The 17,085-nt window shown below is 42.4% G+C and overlaps 1 long non-coding RNA gene across 1 annotated transcript in view; it reads right to left on the bottom strand.

Annotated features, from left to right (window-relative positions):
* The window catches only part of LOC137418485 (uncharacterized), a 28,648-nt gene extending 15,560 nt beyond the window's left edge, over positions 1-13,088 (bottom strand). The window contains exons 1-2 of the long non-coding RNA XR_013621982.1: positions 12,921-13,088; positions 6,691-7,123 (exon numbers count right to left, since the gene is read on the bottom strand). This is a non-coding gene — a long non-coding RNA (uncharacterized LOC137418485). The remainder of the gene's footprint in view (positions 1-6,690; positions 7,124-12,920) is intronic.
* Between the last annotated feature and the right edge of the window lie 3,997 nt (positions 13,089-17,085).

Here is a 17,085-nt window from a genome sequence, read left to right as displayed (position 1 = left end):
CATGCTTTGCAGTTGGTATCAGGTTCTTGTGGTCAAATGCTGTCTTTGGTTTTCACCAAACATGTCTTCTGGTACTGTGGCCAAATAGCTCTACATTTGACTCATCTGGCCAGAGCACATTGTTCCAGGAGTGCTGGTCTTTGCCTCAGTGTCCATTGGCAAACTTTCATCTTGTCGTGATGTTCTTTCTGGATAGCAAAGGTTTCCTCCTGTCACACCTCTCATGTAGATCAAATTTGTGCAGCCTCTTCCTAATGGTAGACTCGTGCACTTTGACATCAACAGTGGCAATAGCTACCTGTAGGTCCCGTGATGACATTCTGTGGTTCTTCGAGAATTCTTTCAGCATCTTGCGGTCTGCTCTCGGGCTGAACTTGCTGGGGCGGCCTGGCCTGAACAAGTTGGCAGTTGTTTGGAATCTTCCCCACTTTTTTTTTTTTTTTTGTATACTGAATCGAGGCTCGTGAAAGAGCTAACATTTACTTCACAAACAAATCAACCAGACAAACAAAATATATAAAAAGAGGGAGCGGAAGACAAGAAGGGGAGAGAAGGGGAAGCACACAAACACTTGAGAGCACACAACATTTGAGAGCAGGGAGATGAGTGGGAGGGAGAGGGCTTGGGGGGAGGAGGCGTGGGAAGGGGGGAGGGGGGGGGGGAGAAGTACAGGGTCCGGCTGGGAGGTGTGACGATTGTCAGAATACTCGTACACAGTTATTTTTAGTCGAATTTCAATTTTTATTTTTTTTAAAGACTACATATATAATGCCATGTAATACACTGTCACAAAGACATTTTAAAAATGTAATTCATGTTTGAATTGGGTATAACAATGCAAGTGGGGGGGTCTAGCACATGCGTGATGGCTGTTGGTTACTCGTTGTTAGGCGCCATTTCAGTAGCCATGGAGCTCTGGCCGATTGAACTATGCGTCTTTGTTGTTGAGACGTTTATTCAAACGGGTAGTTCGGTGGTGCTTACACAGCGCAGATTTCGTTCTCACTTCAATGTTGGTCGACGTGGCGCCGTTCCGTCTCGAAACGGAATATTGAAGTGGGTAAAAAACTTCAGGGCAACTGGATCTGTGAGGCCAGGAGCAGCTCGGAGAGGTGATCGAACCGTTAGAATCCAGGAAAACATCGAAAGGGTTCGACAAGCTGTGGAGGCCATCTCTCGTCGGTCAGAGGTACGGCACGCTCGCGCTCTACGGATGTCAGACAGATCAGTTCACCGAATTTTGCACTTGGACCTTCATTATCACGCGTACAAAATCATGGTGGTTCAAGAACTGCAGCAGAATGATTTCGTACGGCGGTTTACGTTCGCAAAAAGTATGCTGGAACTGCTGAGGGATGCTGCTGTGCTGAGAAATGCTGGAACTTTTCTGCGCGTCTGCAAGAATGCTTGGACAAGAACGGCCGCCATTTAGATGATGTCATTTTTCAAACATGAAATACATTTTTTTAAATGTCTTTGTTACAGTGTATTACATGGCATTATATATGTAGTCTTTAAAAAAAATAAAAATTGAAATTCAACTAAAAATAACTGTGTACGAGTTTTTTGAAAATCGTCACATCTCCCTGTATAAAACACAAGGACACCAAGGACTTCCGGGACAGAAGTTGGTATTTCAAAAAAGTGGAATTGGGGTGAAATTAGTGTGGGCAGAAAAGATCGGGGTTTTGGATGGGGGAAGATAAGAGATGGTCGTGAACAGCTGTGTTAAAGTCCTGGAGGGTGGAGTGGGATTGAAGAGAGTGAGGAACTTTGTTCCAGAGGCGGGAGCAAAGAGGAATAAAGGAGTGAAGGTGAGCAGAGAGTCTTTATTTTGGCAGTTTAACCATAACAGGGTTGCAGGCAGATCTTGTGCGACCTGTAGGAATATTTGCGGGACAGAGCCCAGAGAGGAGCTGGGGGGGGGGGCAAGGCCAGAGAGGAGTCGGCAGACAGAAAGACCACCAACCTGCCTGTGGTGAGTGAGTGAGAGGCCCTTGGAGTTAGCTTCATCGCGGGCGATTCCAATGATTCTGAATGCTTTGGTTTCAACAGTGTGAAGACGAGCTAGGTGTGAGGCAGGAGCACCAGCCCAGAGGGGAGAGCAGTATTCCATTGAGCTGTGGATGAAAGCCTTTTATGTGGTGAGGAGCTCAGGTGTGCCAAGGAAGGACTTCCCACGACGGAGGATGCCCAGTCGGTGACTGGCTTTGGAGGCCAGATTTGAAATGTGGTTTTCCCAGGAAAGATCATGGCAGATAGTGAGACCCAAAGCTTGAGTGACAGAACTTTTTGGAGAGAATTATTCAGAAAGTGGATGGGAGGGTTGTCCAGTCAGTCTTATCAGAGAGACATCATAAGAGTGTGAGATTTGTCAGGATTGAAAGACATGTTCCACTTGCTTGCCCAGTCTGTGATTTTGTCCAGGTCTGCAGAGAGTGAGGAGGCTGCAGACTGCCGATCTGAGGGACGAAGAATGGAGCGGCAGAGAGTAGAGTCCTCATCAAAGAGATAGAGAGGATTTTCAAGAGAGTCGGAGAGATCATTGATGAAGACCAGAAAAAGCACAGGGCCCAGAACACTGCCTTGGGGAACTCCAGCCTGAACAGGAAGAGGAGATGAGAGAAACCCATTCAGGGCCACACGTGGACTATGACTAGCGAGGAAGTCCGCCAGCCATGCATGGAGATTTCCATGGATACCAAAAGAGGAGAGTTTGGTGAGCAGAGCGGGGTGCCAGACCGTATCGAAGGCACGTGGTATGTCAAGGGAGACGGCTCTAATTTCCTGTTCGGCATTGAGGACCTCCATCCATTGTTGAGAAAGCAGAAGCAGCATGTCCAGAGTAGAGTGACCAGGTCTGAAACCACATTGATGATCAGAGATCAAGCCATTGGAGAAGAGGAAAGATTTCATATCTGAAGCAATGATGGATTCCATGACTTTGCTGATAATTGGGAGAAGGCTGATTGGTCTGTAGTTGCTAGGATATGTTTTTGCACCTTTTTGTGCAAAGCGGTGCACTTGCAGATGATCTTCAGGACAGTCGAATGATTGATTTCATATTGTTTGGAGATCTTTTAAAATCCTTTCCCAGACTCGTAGGCATCTTTCACCTTCTTTCTGAAGGCCTCAGAGAGCTCTTTTGACCTAGGCATGGTGATGCCGCACACTTCAACAACAAAGAGCAAACCAAACTAAATATCTGAGGTTTAAATAAGACAGGTTCCTCCAAGAACTTCTCCAATGATGTTCTAATAATTTGCACCTGAGCTGGTGCACCTGATTCTAATTTTAGGTATTTGAAGTGGTGATAAATGTACGGGTGTACTTGCTTTATCCACATGCGAAATTTGCATTCATGTTTATTTAAATTATGCAATGGACTACAAAATGTAAATGCTTCATGATATTTGTTATATTATATCACCTTTATCTGTCAATATTGTTGAAATGAAGATCAAATAGCTGTATGTTGAAATATGTGGAAAAAGTCAAAACTTTACTTGGGGTGTACATACTTTTTCACGTGACTGTAGATGCGTTAGGAGTGCATGTATAAGGTCAAGAGGAGGAAGAAGAGAGTAGTAATAGGGCAGTTCACCGACATGCATCGTGAATCTTCGAGGATAGATGCAATCCTCTGAAGAAATATGGCAATATTAAATTTGTCCAGCGTTAGACTCTCAAAGGAATCATTTTGATCGCTGTTGAATCTTATGCAAGATCACGTGGATCAACCTACGATGAGAAGCAATGTGCTGAATCGCCTTTTTACAATTCTCTGTGACATTGCGATTCTATGCCATTGCATCATTTAAATTGGATGTTTCAGACATGTGCGGTGTGTCACAGGCTAATCAGATGTTTCGACACGTACAATTAATTGGCTGTTTATCTCCTTTCACAAATTGCGATCTGGACGGGCGGATTATGTGTGCACGTGCAACAATATTGACCTCTGCCACCGAAGGTGAATGGAGGTTATGTTTTCACCCCTGTGCTTTTGTCTGTCTGTTTGTCTGTCTGTGAACAAGTTATCTCAAAAACCTATTGATGGATTTGGACGATATTTGGCAGAGGTAGTTTAGGTGACAAGGACGAAATAAGATTTTGGTGAAGATCCAGATTCGGATCCGGCGAGTAGAATTTTAAAAGTGATTCTTTTCCATTGGGAGATGCAACCAAAAACGATACATAGCAGGATATCTCAAAAAGATAAGAACGGATTTGGACGAAACTTGGTGGAAAGGTGTGTGCAACAAGGACTAATTGATTCGATTTTGGTGAAGATCTAAATGTGGATTCGGATACGATAATCATTGAATTCTAAAGTGATGGTGGTGGTGGTGGTTCGGTGTATAGCCACCCTGCTGCTGGTTGCATCATTTTCAGTGGGTGCATCTGCCGCTGATGCAATGCCTCTCTATAACCAGTTATCTGGAACACCATCTCTTATCTTCCCCCATCCAAAACCTTGATCTTTTCTACCCCCGCTAATTTCACCCCAATTCCACTTTTTTGAAATACCAACTTCTGTCCTGGAAGTCAATGGTGTCCTTGTGTTTTATACTTCTCCCTCCACCCCCACCCCCCCTTCCCATGCCTCCTCCCCCCAAGCCCTCTCCCTTCCACACATCTCCCTGCTCTCCAATGTTGTGTTTGTGTGCTTCACCTTCTCTCCCCAACTTGTTTTCCGCTCCCGCTTTTTATATATTTTGTTTGTCTGGTTGATTTGTTTGTGAAGTAAATGTTAGCTCTTTCACGAGCCTCGATTCAGTATACAAAAAAAAAAAAAAAAAAAAAAAAAAAAAACTCATTTTGCCGACCTCGGAAGGATGACAGGCTGAGTCAACCCCACCTGGCGTTAAATTCAAGGGGATTCAAACTCAGGACATTAGGATCCCAAGCCTTCCGCCCTCACCATTTGGCCAACACCAGGTGATGGTGTGTGCGTGTGTGTGTGTGTTTTCAGGGGAGCTTATACAATGAAGTTCTGAATGTCCTGAACGGGAGCTTATGAACGGGAGCATTCACAGGTGTAAGAAAATTCCTATTTTGGGGGGATAAACCTGGATCCACTTTGACCCCGGGTAAACCCCCTTAGATCCAGATTTTTTTTAATGCCGTGAACAAACATGAGTCACAACACAACAAATATCATTTGTGCCAAATTTGGTCGCAATCCCACAGTGGTTTCGGAAAAGAAGTTTCAAGTGTTTACGGACTGATGGACTGATGGACTGACTGACAACGCACCATCGCATAAGCTCCACTGAACTTCGTTCCAGGTGAGTTAAAAATACCGGCCCATGAGGGGATCTTCGGAGTGCGGGGGGTTGCCCCCAAAAGAGGTACTTGCTTTCTTGGAAGAAACTGCACATGCAATTCTGATGAAACTTGACCACAACGTTCCGATCACCTGTGATGTACCAACATTTGTTGCTGGCATAAAAAAAAAAATCGGGGTCTAAGGTACAGTTGGCATGTTGCCGCCCCACACCCACAGTAGGTATTTGCTCTTTTCTCCGAAACTACATGCACAATTACAATAAAACTTCACCACAACCTTAATCACCGATGATGTTCCAATGTTTATTTGCGGCATTAGAAGAACTGGGGTCCGAGGAGGTATATGGTGTGGGGCGGGTGGGGGGGTGGGGGGGTGGGGTGGGTTGCCCCCCAAAATTGGTCTTTTTTTGTTTGTTTGTTTGTTTGAAGTCATATGATTATGTCAGTATGATTTTACATGCTGCCCTGTCTCTCGCAAGCTTTGAAACTGGTTTAAAATACCTTTTGTCAGTGTAATATACTGTTTATTCCACAAGGTGAGTGCCAGGGGTATTGGCCTATTTTTGGTAATGTACCCAAGTTGCGGGGTCAAAATAATACTCAATACTCTTGCATCTTATTGCCAGGTGGTGATCATAACAACCAAGTATGTGAATTTTGACACAACCTTTCAGGAGGAGACAGAATGACTGACAGACATACGGATGGACAGAGCTGATTACAATACGACTACGATGAAGCGTCTTCATATTTTTCAAAAAGCGTGGAATAACAAGGATAAGCCTTCCATGGCTAAAGAGAGGTAACAATTTACTTCCTGCATGCAGATAACTTAAATGCACAGTTAAACATGAAACACCTTGGAATTTAATGCAATTTACAAAAAAGAAAAAAAATAGGGGAAATAGACAGATTTTTCAAATGCCTGAACAAACTTTGGTACATCACGGGTGATGAAGGTTGTGGTCAAGTTTCATCGAAATCGTTTGTGTAGTTCTAATTTCGGGGTTTGGGTGGATCAAACCTGGACCCATTTTGACCCCTGCTAAACCCCCTGAGACCTCGATTATTTTTTCAATGCCCTGAATAAACTTGAGTTCCAACACACAAAATATAATCTTAGCCAAGTTTGGTCACAATCGCATCAGCAGTTTCAGAGAAGTTGCATGTGTTTATGGACAGACTGACGACGTGCCATCCCATAAGCTCCCCGGAAATATGTTCCAGGTGAGCTAAAATGTACCTTGTACCCTACATCAAAAATCCATTAATATTAGACAATACAAAACTGCACCAAAACAGATTACACAAGTTAAAAGAATACAAAAAAAAACAAAGGCAGACGATCAAGATATTTGTTAACATGTGATGCTGCATTAAAAAAAAAAACTCACATACCAGACATGGCTCTTGATCCATCATCCTGAGAGCGGAGATTGCAGAAATCACTGAACCCGATTCCAGATAAACCAGGAACATTTTCCAGCTGCACATTTTGGGATCTGAAAATCTTTTCACAGGAACTGGAAAGTTCCGGAATAACATTCTCCAAGTTGACGAAAATACTTCCCAAAAGAGAAGAACCTGCAATCTGGACATCTTGTGGCTTCGAAAAAGAATTCATAAATTTAGAGAAGTCAGCATACAATGCAAATTGTAATTTCTCTTTGGAGAGAGAGAGGAGCTCGGTCTGCAATGCATCCGACTCGGTAAAAGCCCGAAAAACCTTCTGATTCTCAATTCCAAGCTTATCGATCACTGCTTGGGCTGTTTCTGCTCTCAGGCCTTGGAATTTGAGCCATCCCAAGAAGTTCTCCATTTCATCGATGACCTGCCAGGGATACAATGCTTATGTTAATCACAGAAAAATTATACATGTTACTTTCTTCACTCTGTTTGGAATTTTTTGATTTATTTCCGTTGTCAATCCAATCAATTATTATCCAAAAATGTGGGCTTTTACATCCAGTTTGTTCACCGGTGTCCCATTTTGTAAGTTTTCTTCTCAATCAGCATCGAATGAATGAGTTTTTATATACAGAGACAAAAATAAACCCAGAGTAAACTATAGAAGGCACACAGCCATAGTAATATATTGCTTTCTTGCATGACCTACAAAACGGGAGGACACGATTTTGGTATGAATTTATAGAAAATATTATAGGAAACATTCCGTCACTTTTCTCACGAAGTATTTTGGTACGTTAATGAGTAATTTAGATTTTAATTAATTATTTCCATGTTTAAAATGTGCGCGTATCCTCGAACGGAAAATCCCGGAAAATAACCAATCGGAAGACGTGTTCAATATATCATCGGCAATTGGCCAATGACAACCGCCATACCAGAACAGTGCGGTAACGCCTTGAGACAACATGGCGGCCTCCAGTGATGAGGACGTGTTGTCTTCGAGTGACGAAAATACTCAAGAAAAAGAGTGTTTTATGTGCATCTTCCCGTCCAAAAAGTGCAAAATTATCCAATTTTCAGACAAAACGTGGTCCCGTTTCTTAGAATATGTCAACAAATGGAAGTCTTTGGATGGTCCTCAAGCAAAAATTGCGAGAGATTACGTTGCTCAACACTCAGCAGGATTCAGTGCAGATTCCAACACAGCGCTGTCGCCAGCAATACCACTTCACAGAGGATTCTATCAGCCGTGTTACACACGCTTTACAGACTCCCAACGTGTTGAAAGGGTGATGAAAAGCATGAAAAAGAAAGCCGATGCCTTAGCCTCTACGGGTAGGTTTTAAAACTTGCACTTTATAAGTTTAAAATTTGTTAAAAAATCAATTATTCTCCAATGTTCTTATATTACTGGTTTATGGGTTTTCCACATTAATTTTTGTTTCTTTGTGTGTGTGTGTTTTCTTTTTATACAGCAACCATGCCCCAAGCTGCTGTCGGTGGAGAAAAAGTTGAAGCAGAAAATACAAACCAACAAAGAGATGGGCTCTTCGTTCCAGCTTTGGTAGAGCTCCAGTGCCAGCAAGATCACAGCATGTTCTACCAAATATATGTATCCTATGCCAGAAAGAAAAAACTATAAGATGCAGATCCACCCGCAAGAGAAAAAAGGAACACCTCATCACATGTTCAACCATAGATGCTGTCCATTTACAGCAAGCAGCAGAAGACAGTAGAAATGTGTCACTTCTCATGCAGATTAAAGACAAGGATTGTGTGGCAATCGAAGTTAGGTACCACAACTCATGCTACATTGCTACAGGGACTTTACATGCTACCTGACCAGGCCAGCCAACACACAAACAGGAAGTGATACTTCTTATTCAGAAGCATTTGAAGTTTTCAGCAAGACAGTGAAAACTCACATCATTGACAACAAAGAGAACATGAGACTTAAAAAAGTGAATGACTTATTCATCAAACAAATTAAGATAAGCCATGGAGTTGAGGCAAATTCATATAAGTCTGGATACTTGAAGCACAGGTTATCAAAGAAATTTCCACAGCTATGTTTTATAACACCTCACATGAAATCACAAGGAGACATTGTCTATGTTAATGACATTTCTACAGCTACTCTTGTGGAAAAGCAGACAAACCTTCAAGAAGCCACGCAAAGCACAACACACAGTGAAATGGATTGGACAACAGATGACACAGAAGCACCATCACAAGCAGGCCACCAATCACAAATGGGCTGTGTGTATGCTGATCCAAATGCACTGCGCAATACTTACATGACAGCATTAGATCTCAGGCAAACAATCAGAGAAGTGAAATCTACTATGCCATGGCCACCGACAGCAGAACATCTGAATTTGAAAGAGGCAGAAGTAATTGTGCCCTGCAGCCTATACAATTTTTTAGCATGGGAAGTTGGCGCATCTGACGAGCCAGACATGGAGAAGATGGTAGATGTATCTGCACCAATCCATAGAAAACTCCTGTCCATATCACAGGATATAATTTCTCTGGCTTCTAAAGGATGGAAACTGATGCCTAAGCATATGTCACTTGCTATGACATGTCATGGGGACCGCAAGGCTAACCCCCGCTCTTGCAGGGAAAATGGCCTTAAAATGCCTGTTGTTGTTGTTGTTGTTGTTGTATGACAGTGCGTCATCTATCAGGATCAGCCCAGTTGATAGGACTGTTAAATGGTTTGGGACACTCTGTTTCAAACTCTGATTTTAAATCATGATACAGCACTTGCTACACAAGAGGTTAGTCGTGGTGAAGACTCCCTTCCATCCACCATACAGCCAGGAATTCCAACCACGTTAGTATGGGATAACAATGACTTTGGTGAAGAAACGTTATCTGGACATGGAACTACCCACAACACAAATGGCATTGTCGTCCAGAGTAATGTCAGTCCAAGAACTAATCAACCTAGGTCCTCTAGCACTAAAGATCCAGCTGTGAAAAGAACAAGAAACAGGTCAATGCAGCCGCCAGTGGTGAATCTAGCTACATACTACGGGGGAAAAAAGGAAGGCCTAGTGCCGTTTGCAGAGCATGTTTCACTCCTTCAGTCTGCCAATGCACCCTTGCTGCAAAATCCTATGAAGGTCGACCTAGCCTACTACATTACAAAATTCAGAATAGACAAGATCTTGCCCTCTTGGACTGGGTTCAACCAGCTCCTTTCCCAAGTTGAGGTTCCACCAAAGTGTGTAATAGGCTATTTACCTGTCATTGATGGGAGCCCCACAAAAATGGACACAGTCCTTACAATTCTGCAGAGAAGTGTCGAGATTGCAGATCAGCTAAGCTTGGAGACGGTTGTCGTTGTGATGGATCAAGCAATCTATGCGAAGGCACAACTGATTAGGTGGAGAAATGCGCAGTTTATGAAGAGGCTGGTCATACGACTTGGTGCTTTTCACACAGCTATGTCCTTTCTTGATTGTTTGGGAAAGCGCTTTGGAGATGCTGGCCTTCAAGATATCGGGATAGAATCGGAGATTGTTGCGACAGGCTCGGTAAATGGGGTGATGACTGGTAAGCACTACAACAGAGCAGTCAGAGCTCACAAGCTGGTGGTGGAGGCAATGCATCAAATGCGACTCAATGCTTATCTGGACACCATTCCTGAAGAGGCAAACAGAGTAAAACAGCTGATGGCAGACTTGGCCCAAGCCTTCCCCAAACCTGAATATCAATAAATCTTGAATGGAGAAAGATTCCATCAGTTTGAGACATCTTACAGTCAATTCATAGAAGCTTGCAACAAGAAGCAGACCTTTGGATTCTGGAGTTCGTATATTGAGATGGTAGAAGTTCTCCTGCTCTTCCTGAGAGGTACTCGTGAAGCAAATTGGGAACTTCACTTGGCAAGTGTAAGACGTATGCTACCATGGGTGTTTGCATGTGACCACCACAATTATAGTAGATACCTTCCTGTGTACTGGCTTGAAATGTCTGATCTTGCATCTACCCACCCATCAATACATCAGCAATGTCTGGAAGGTGACTTTGCTGTTCAGAGGAGCAATAATGCCTTCGCCAAACTTGCTTATGACCAAACTATTGAACAGACAGCAAACCGTGACTCAAATACAAAAGGAGGTATGACAGGTTTTACAACCAGTAAACGAACTGTAAACAGGTGGATATGGTCCGATCATGCAAGAGGCTTAATCGCTCGAGAATGTGAGGCCATGGCAGGCAAAGAAGAGCAGAGCACAACATGATCAGATCTCCTGCAAAGCCATATGAAACGGGATAAGGCAGCTGTTAAGAAAATTGTGGATACAACTAACATTATGGTCAATCCTTTCGACTATGTACAAGATGAGCTGATACACATCACGTCATGTGCAGTAGCGACACAAGATGCCCAAACTGATATGCAGACTGCGTATGAAAGGGGTGAAACAGAATTCACCAAGTTGTCCAGAGAGCGTTGACAAACAGGAGAAGTGGACTCGTTTGTCAGCATGAAACAAATGAAGCTGAAGACATTTACCAGTATGTCTAAGACTGTAAAACGCAGAGTACATGGAAAGGATGTCTCCCTGAAAGCCGACAGAAATCTGCTAACAAGACTGGTCGTGATTGGATGGTACAGGAATATTAATCTGCAGGAGCCACTGACGTATTCCTTGGGTGCGTTACCACTCTCACTCGCAAATTCTCAAGGGTCTCTGGTCAAGACCAACAAAGCCAACTTGCTCCATGCCCTTGAAAGTTAGCCAGGGAAGCCTCTAGCAGAAACTCCCATTATAGGTGGTGTGTATGTTGTGGATGGCATGGCTATGATACAGCAGTTAAACGTGAACAAGGTACCAGGCCAAAGAACATTTCTCAACCTTTCTCTTGCCATCTTGAGACGTCTTGTGAAAATGGCAAAAGCAAACAGATCACAAGAGATTCACTTTGTGACCGATACCTACAGGCAAGTCTCCATGAAGAATGCCGAGAGGGCCAAGAGAGCAGAAAATGGCTCTCAGTTGATGCGAATTCATGGCCAGGCACTTCCTCAAAAGTGGAAGAAGTTCCTCTCAAATGGAGAGAATACGGAATTGCTAGTGGAGTATTTGGATGAGACATGGACTAAAGTTCCCACATCAGAATTGAGGGGAGTGAAGGTTTTCTTGGCACATGGAAGGATGTGCCATTCTTTCTCTCCAGGAAAGGAGGTGACTGATCAGGTGCTAAAAGTAGAGGAGCCACATCTCTTCTCCACACAGGAAGAAGCCGATACGAGGATGTATTTGCATGCAGCATGTGCAGCCCGTACCTATGCCGACGTCATCATTGTCAGTCCTGATACTGACGTCTTCATTATTGGTATAGCTCTTCAATCCATAGTTCCTACACATATGTATTTCCATACGGGGAGAGGAGTGAATTCGAGAACCATTGATCTGCAGTCTGTTCGTGATAGTATCGGAGATGATGTCAGCCAGGCATGAATAGGCCTACATTGCTTCACTGGGTGTGACAGCGTAAGCTCATTTTACGGCAAGGGAAAGAGGAAAGCCTTTAATCTTCTTCTTAAGGAGAGGGAGCTGGACAATGCTTTTAAGGACCTTGGCGAGAATTTTGACATACAGCTAGACTTACCAGCAGCACTGGAGGTATTTGTTTGCAAATTGTATGGACAACACAGCGTCACAACCGTCAACGAGGCCAGGCACAACATGTTCCGACTGGCAAGGAAATCTGAAATCACAATGCCTCCCAACCAAGATGCTCTGAGGGAACACATCAAACGGGCCAACTACCAAGCAGGTATGTGTCTTCCATAACGTTTCCAGTTTCATTGTAAGATATAATTTGTAAGACTTGTGTGCAACATGTAAACCTGTCATAATTATATGTAAAATTAATCAGGTGCAAAAATAATACTATATTTTGGGTGTCAGTAAGGAAATAAATGCCTTGCTCATATCCTTTTGTTAGTGTTTTTTAAACATCAAATCAACGATCAAATATTGTGAAAAAAACCAAAATATGAATATGTGTTTAATTCAGAGATATCTTATATTCCATGATCATAATGCATTTTACTATGTACACAAGGGTGAAAAAGGAATGAAGCAGATCTCATTATGAGGCAGACTCCACAATTTAATGTTACTGTTCAATACCTTCATTACAGCATAACATAACATTGGAAGGTAACAACTGAGGCTGAATTTTTTTTTCACCTTTTCAATATTTTCAGGTATTTACAAGAGGAGCCTACAACCAAATGCAGAGATACCCGTTCCTGATGGGCATGGGTGGAAGATGGAAAGCGGTGAGCTAGTCATCAACTGGATGAACTTTCCTCCTGCTCCAGACAGTGTTATGGAGTTAGCTTACTGCACTGGTAACTGCAAGAAATGTAAATGTGGTGATGCTGATACTTGTACCTGTCTTCAAAACAATGTTCCATGTTTAGATCTGTGCAAATGTGCTAGAAATAACTGTTGCAATATCACTGGACACAATGACTTGGACGATGATATTGAGGACAATGATTCTGATGATCGCAGTGATGGGGAAGTAGAGGAACCTGACACAGAAAATGAATGAGTTTAGTGTGTGGTCCAATTTAGGCTCGGAAATTTAATACCAGGAACATGCAATTGATTCACAGAGTGAAAAATTTCCTCACTGCTGTGAAGAATTATTTTGTGCTCATGGTCCAAAAGCATTTCTCATCTTGAAAGATGGCACACTTGTATAAAGTGACATCAATATTAGATCACTGCAATTTAGGATATAAAATTTCATGCAAACCTTTGTGTCACTCATTTTAAAATATTTTTAAAATCAGAATCAATACATATTTATGTTAATACTATTTTCAACTCAATTACATACACTCTGTGTTGTTATTTGAACTCTAAATGTGTTTTTTTAAAATAACGTATACTTGATCTATGATGACATTTTGGGCCAGCGGTTCTCGTTTATGTGCAACATTTACGCTTGTGAAAAAAGTATGTTGCTCGTGGTACTATAGCCTTTCATTTACCATCATGTTTGCCCCACCCCAGAGGTAGGTCACTAAATCAAAAAACTAAAACGATATTGGTCTCTGGGCCCACAGTCTACTGGTCCTGTCACTATCTATGCTGAAAAATTATTCTGCACTTATTTTGTCTATACCCTTCATTATCTCAATCCTCTATCATATCCCATCATAACCGCCTCATTTCTAATGCATGTTACAAGAAGGGGCATTCTTGGGGAAAATGCCAGGGGCATAGAAAGGGCCCCTTTATAAGGTATGTGCCATGTGGCAAAATATAGAAAAGAAGGGACATTCCATAACTTGTAGAAAATGCCAAACAGAAAATAAGGGACATTCAAAACATTTCGTGTGCATGCTGGACTACTCGTGTTCTTAGGAGGAAGCAACGAATGCTCTAGAAAAGTTGATATAAAAGGGGCACCTTACATCTTGCAAATAAAATACATTTACTTCTTCTTGTGTGAAGGTATTGTGTTTTTGTGTGGTCATGAGGTTGGAAATGAACTGTGATCGAGTTATTATTGTGATGTGTTTGGAAATGGGGATTTCACATGGAAGCGGGCCTTTTTGGTAACATCTTCTATGGAAATATGTGGTGGAGAATTCGAATGGCGCCCCTTTATTGGCCTAATGGATGAGGCATCAGACTTCCAAGCAGGGGATTGTGGGTTCAAGTCCCATTTGGTTTGAATATTTTTTTTCTTCTTTCTTTTTCAAATTTTTATATAGTTTTGAATAAAGTCTTGCACAATGAACAAAATGCAGTTTTTAGCTGCGATTAGCAGCTCTATGAGGGCCGCGTTGTTGTTAGGTGCCTTTTTGAACAGCGCATGCGCATACTCAGACATGCGTTGGTATGAGGTAAGAACATTGCGGACTAAAGTCGCTATTTGTTTGAAGAAACCAGAATATATTTAGCAACAAAGACAACATGAAAGTTTTCATATCAATCTCGTTTCACAAAACTTGACACAAATTAGGTGTAATTATTGAGTAGCGCATGCGTAAACACTCGGACGTGCGTTGGTATGAGGTAAGAACATCGCGGACTAAAATCGCGAAATGTTTGAAGAAACAAGAATAAATTTAGCAAAAAAGACAACATGAAAGTTTTCATATCAATCTCGTTTCACAAAACTTGACACAAATTAGGTGTAATTAACATATATATACATGAAAACAATTCGTACAGGGGCCGAGCCTCGGGGATGCTTCGTCCACAAGCAGAATCCCAGCATATGCAGGTACACAATACAAATAGACTTACAGCGGATTGAGGAAATACCAAAGAAGCGACCACAGTGTGAAACCTGGAATATGGTCACATGTGACTTGGAATATGGAATAATTTTTTTCTTCTTTCTTTTTCAAGTATTTTACATCATCTTGAATAAAGTCTTGCATGATTATCAAAATACAGTTTGTTCATATTTAAAACGTATCAATTCTTAAATCTGATTTTCAGTATCATTACGAGTCATGTCCACAGTGGTATTGTGACAAATTTTAATGTACCAAAGCCATGCAAAAATGTGTCGGCTGTGACATCACCAGATCTTATCTACATCACATCAAATTTGAACACGACACTAACCATTTGAGCTCCCAAAATGAGTGATAAAATGAAATATGTACCTTTTACCATGATAAATAAATGACATGCCAATTTTAACACACACACACACACACACACACACACACACACACACACACACACACACACACACACACACACACACACACTTTTTTAATAAAAAGTCACCCCGTTTCCTTTTTTTCAACAAAACTGTGTATTTTAAGAAACAGTGAAGGTTATTTATTTATTTAGTCCAATGTGTGAAGGGCTTGTAGTATTGTCTACAGGTATGCACACTCACCTTTAAGCTGTCTCGTCTGGGCCCAGGGATGCACGTTAAGCTGGCTGTCCAGTCTGTTAGCATTAATTATTGGGGAAAATGACAGGGACATAGAAAAGGCCCCTGTATATGGTATGTGCCATGTGGCAAACTATAGAAAAGGCCCCTTTATATGGTATGTGCCATGCGGCAAACTATAGAAAAGGCCCATTTATATGGTATGTGCCATGTGGCAAACTTGAGAAAAGGCCCCTTTATATGGTATGTGCCATGTGGCAAACTATAGAAAAGAAGGGACATTCTTGGGAAAAATGCCAATTTCATTCACACAGGTGCATGACGAAGTAAATGCGTTTCATTTGCCAAATATAGGGCCCTTTATATGAACTTTTACAGAGCATTCCTTCGTTCCTCCTATGGAACTTGGTTCTTATTGTTGGAACTTGGAAGTTATTGACATTCCCCCCCCCCCCCTTCTATGATTTCAAACGCACATACCATATAAAGGGGCCTTTTCTATGCCCCTGGCATTTCCCCAAATATATATATAAATATACATGAAATGAATTGGCTGAAAATTGATGATTTATATCACGTGACCTAAGACCTGTTTCCCTCAGAAACAACCCACTTCCATTTTCGCACCCCCCTGATGCAGCGCCCCCTGTTCCCGGGAGGCTGGCACTCATTTTTCCGACTTCAAAAGGACGACAACCTGAGTCAATCCACCAGGTGTTATTTTAACGGCGTCAACCTAACATCTTAAAGCAGCCACATTAAACATGAAGCCAACACCAGGATTAGTTTCACAGGTAACGAAGTAGAACGACACTCGGTATCGCACAAACCTCCACCAGGATAAACAGGTAACGTTTTGTATCCACTGATAGACCGGATCTGGATTCGGACCTGAACCTAAATCGAATCAGCTTATTCTTCTTACTTACTTACCTACCCATCTCATCCCCCTAGTTTCGCCATAACATAATCCATCCACATCGCTTTGTCATGTCGTGCTGTGTATAATCATAATGTTCGCCCGATCTCTCTATTAATATTATGAAGAATCACTTCAAATGATCGTTTTACAGAATATCTTTCTCAGTATAAATAATAAAATGAGAATCTCCAAACAAACCTTTTCCTCAGAAGATCCGAACCGATCACTGTTTGTGGAAAAGGACATGGAGCGGAGCACGGAGGACAAAAGGACACGGAGCGGAGCACGGAGGACAAAAGACACGGAGCAGCGCACGGACAAAAGGACACGGAGCGGAGCACTGACGACAAAAGGACACGGAGTGGAGCGCAGAGGACAAAAGGACACGGAGCGGAGCACGGAGGACAAAAGGACACGGAGCCGAGGACGGAGGACAAAAGGCCACGGAGCCGAGCACGGAGGACAAAAGGACACGGACCCGAGCACAGAGGACAAAAGGTCGCGGACACGAAACCAAAAAGGACACGGATCGATACGATCCGATCATGGGTATT

Source organism: Myxine glutinosa, chromosome 1, assembly GCF_964187855.1.
Source record: "Myxine glutinosa chromosome 1, kmMyxGlut1.1, whole genome shotgun sequence".
In the NCBI taxonomy this organism is placed as follows: domain Eukaryota; kingdom Metazoa; phylum Chordata; class Myxini; order Myxiniformes; family Myxinidae; genus Myxine; species Myxine glutinosa.
This window is presented reverse-complemented; position numbering and strand designations above follow the sequence as displayed.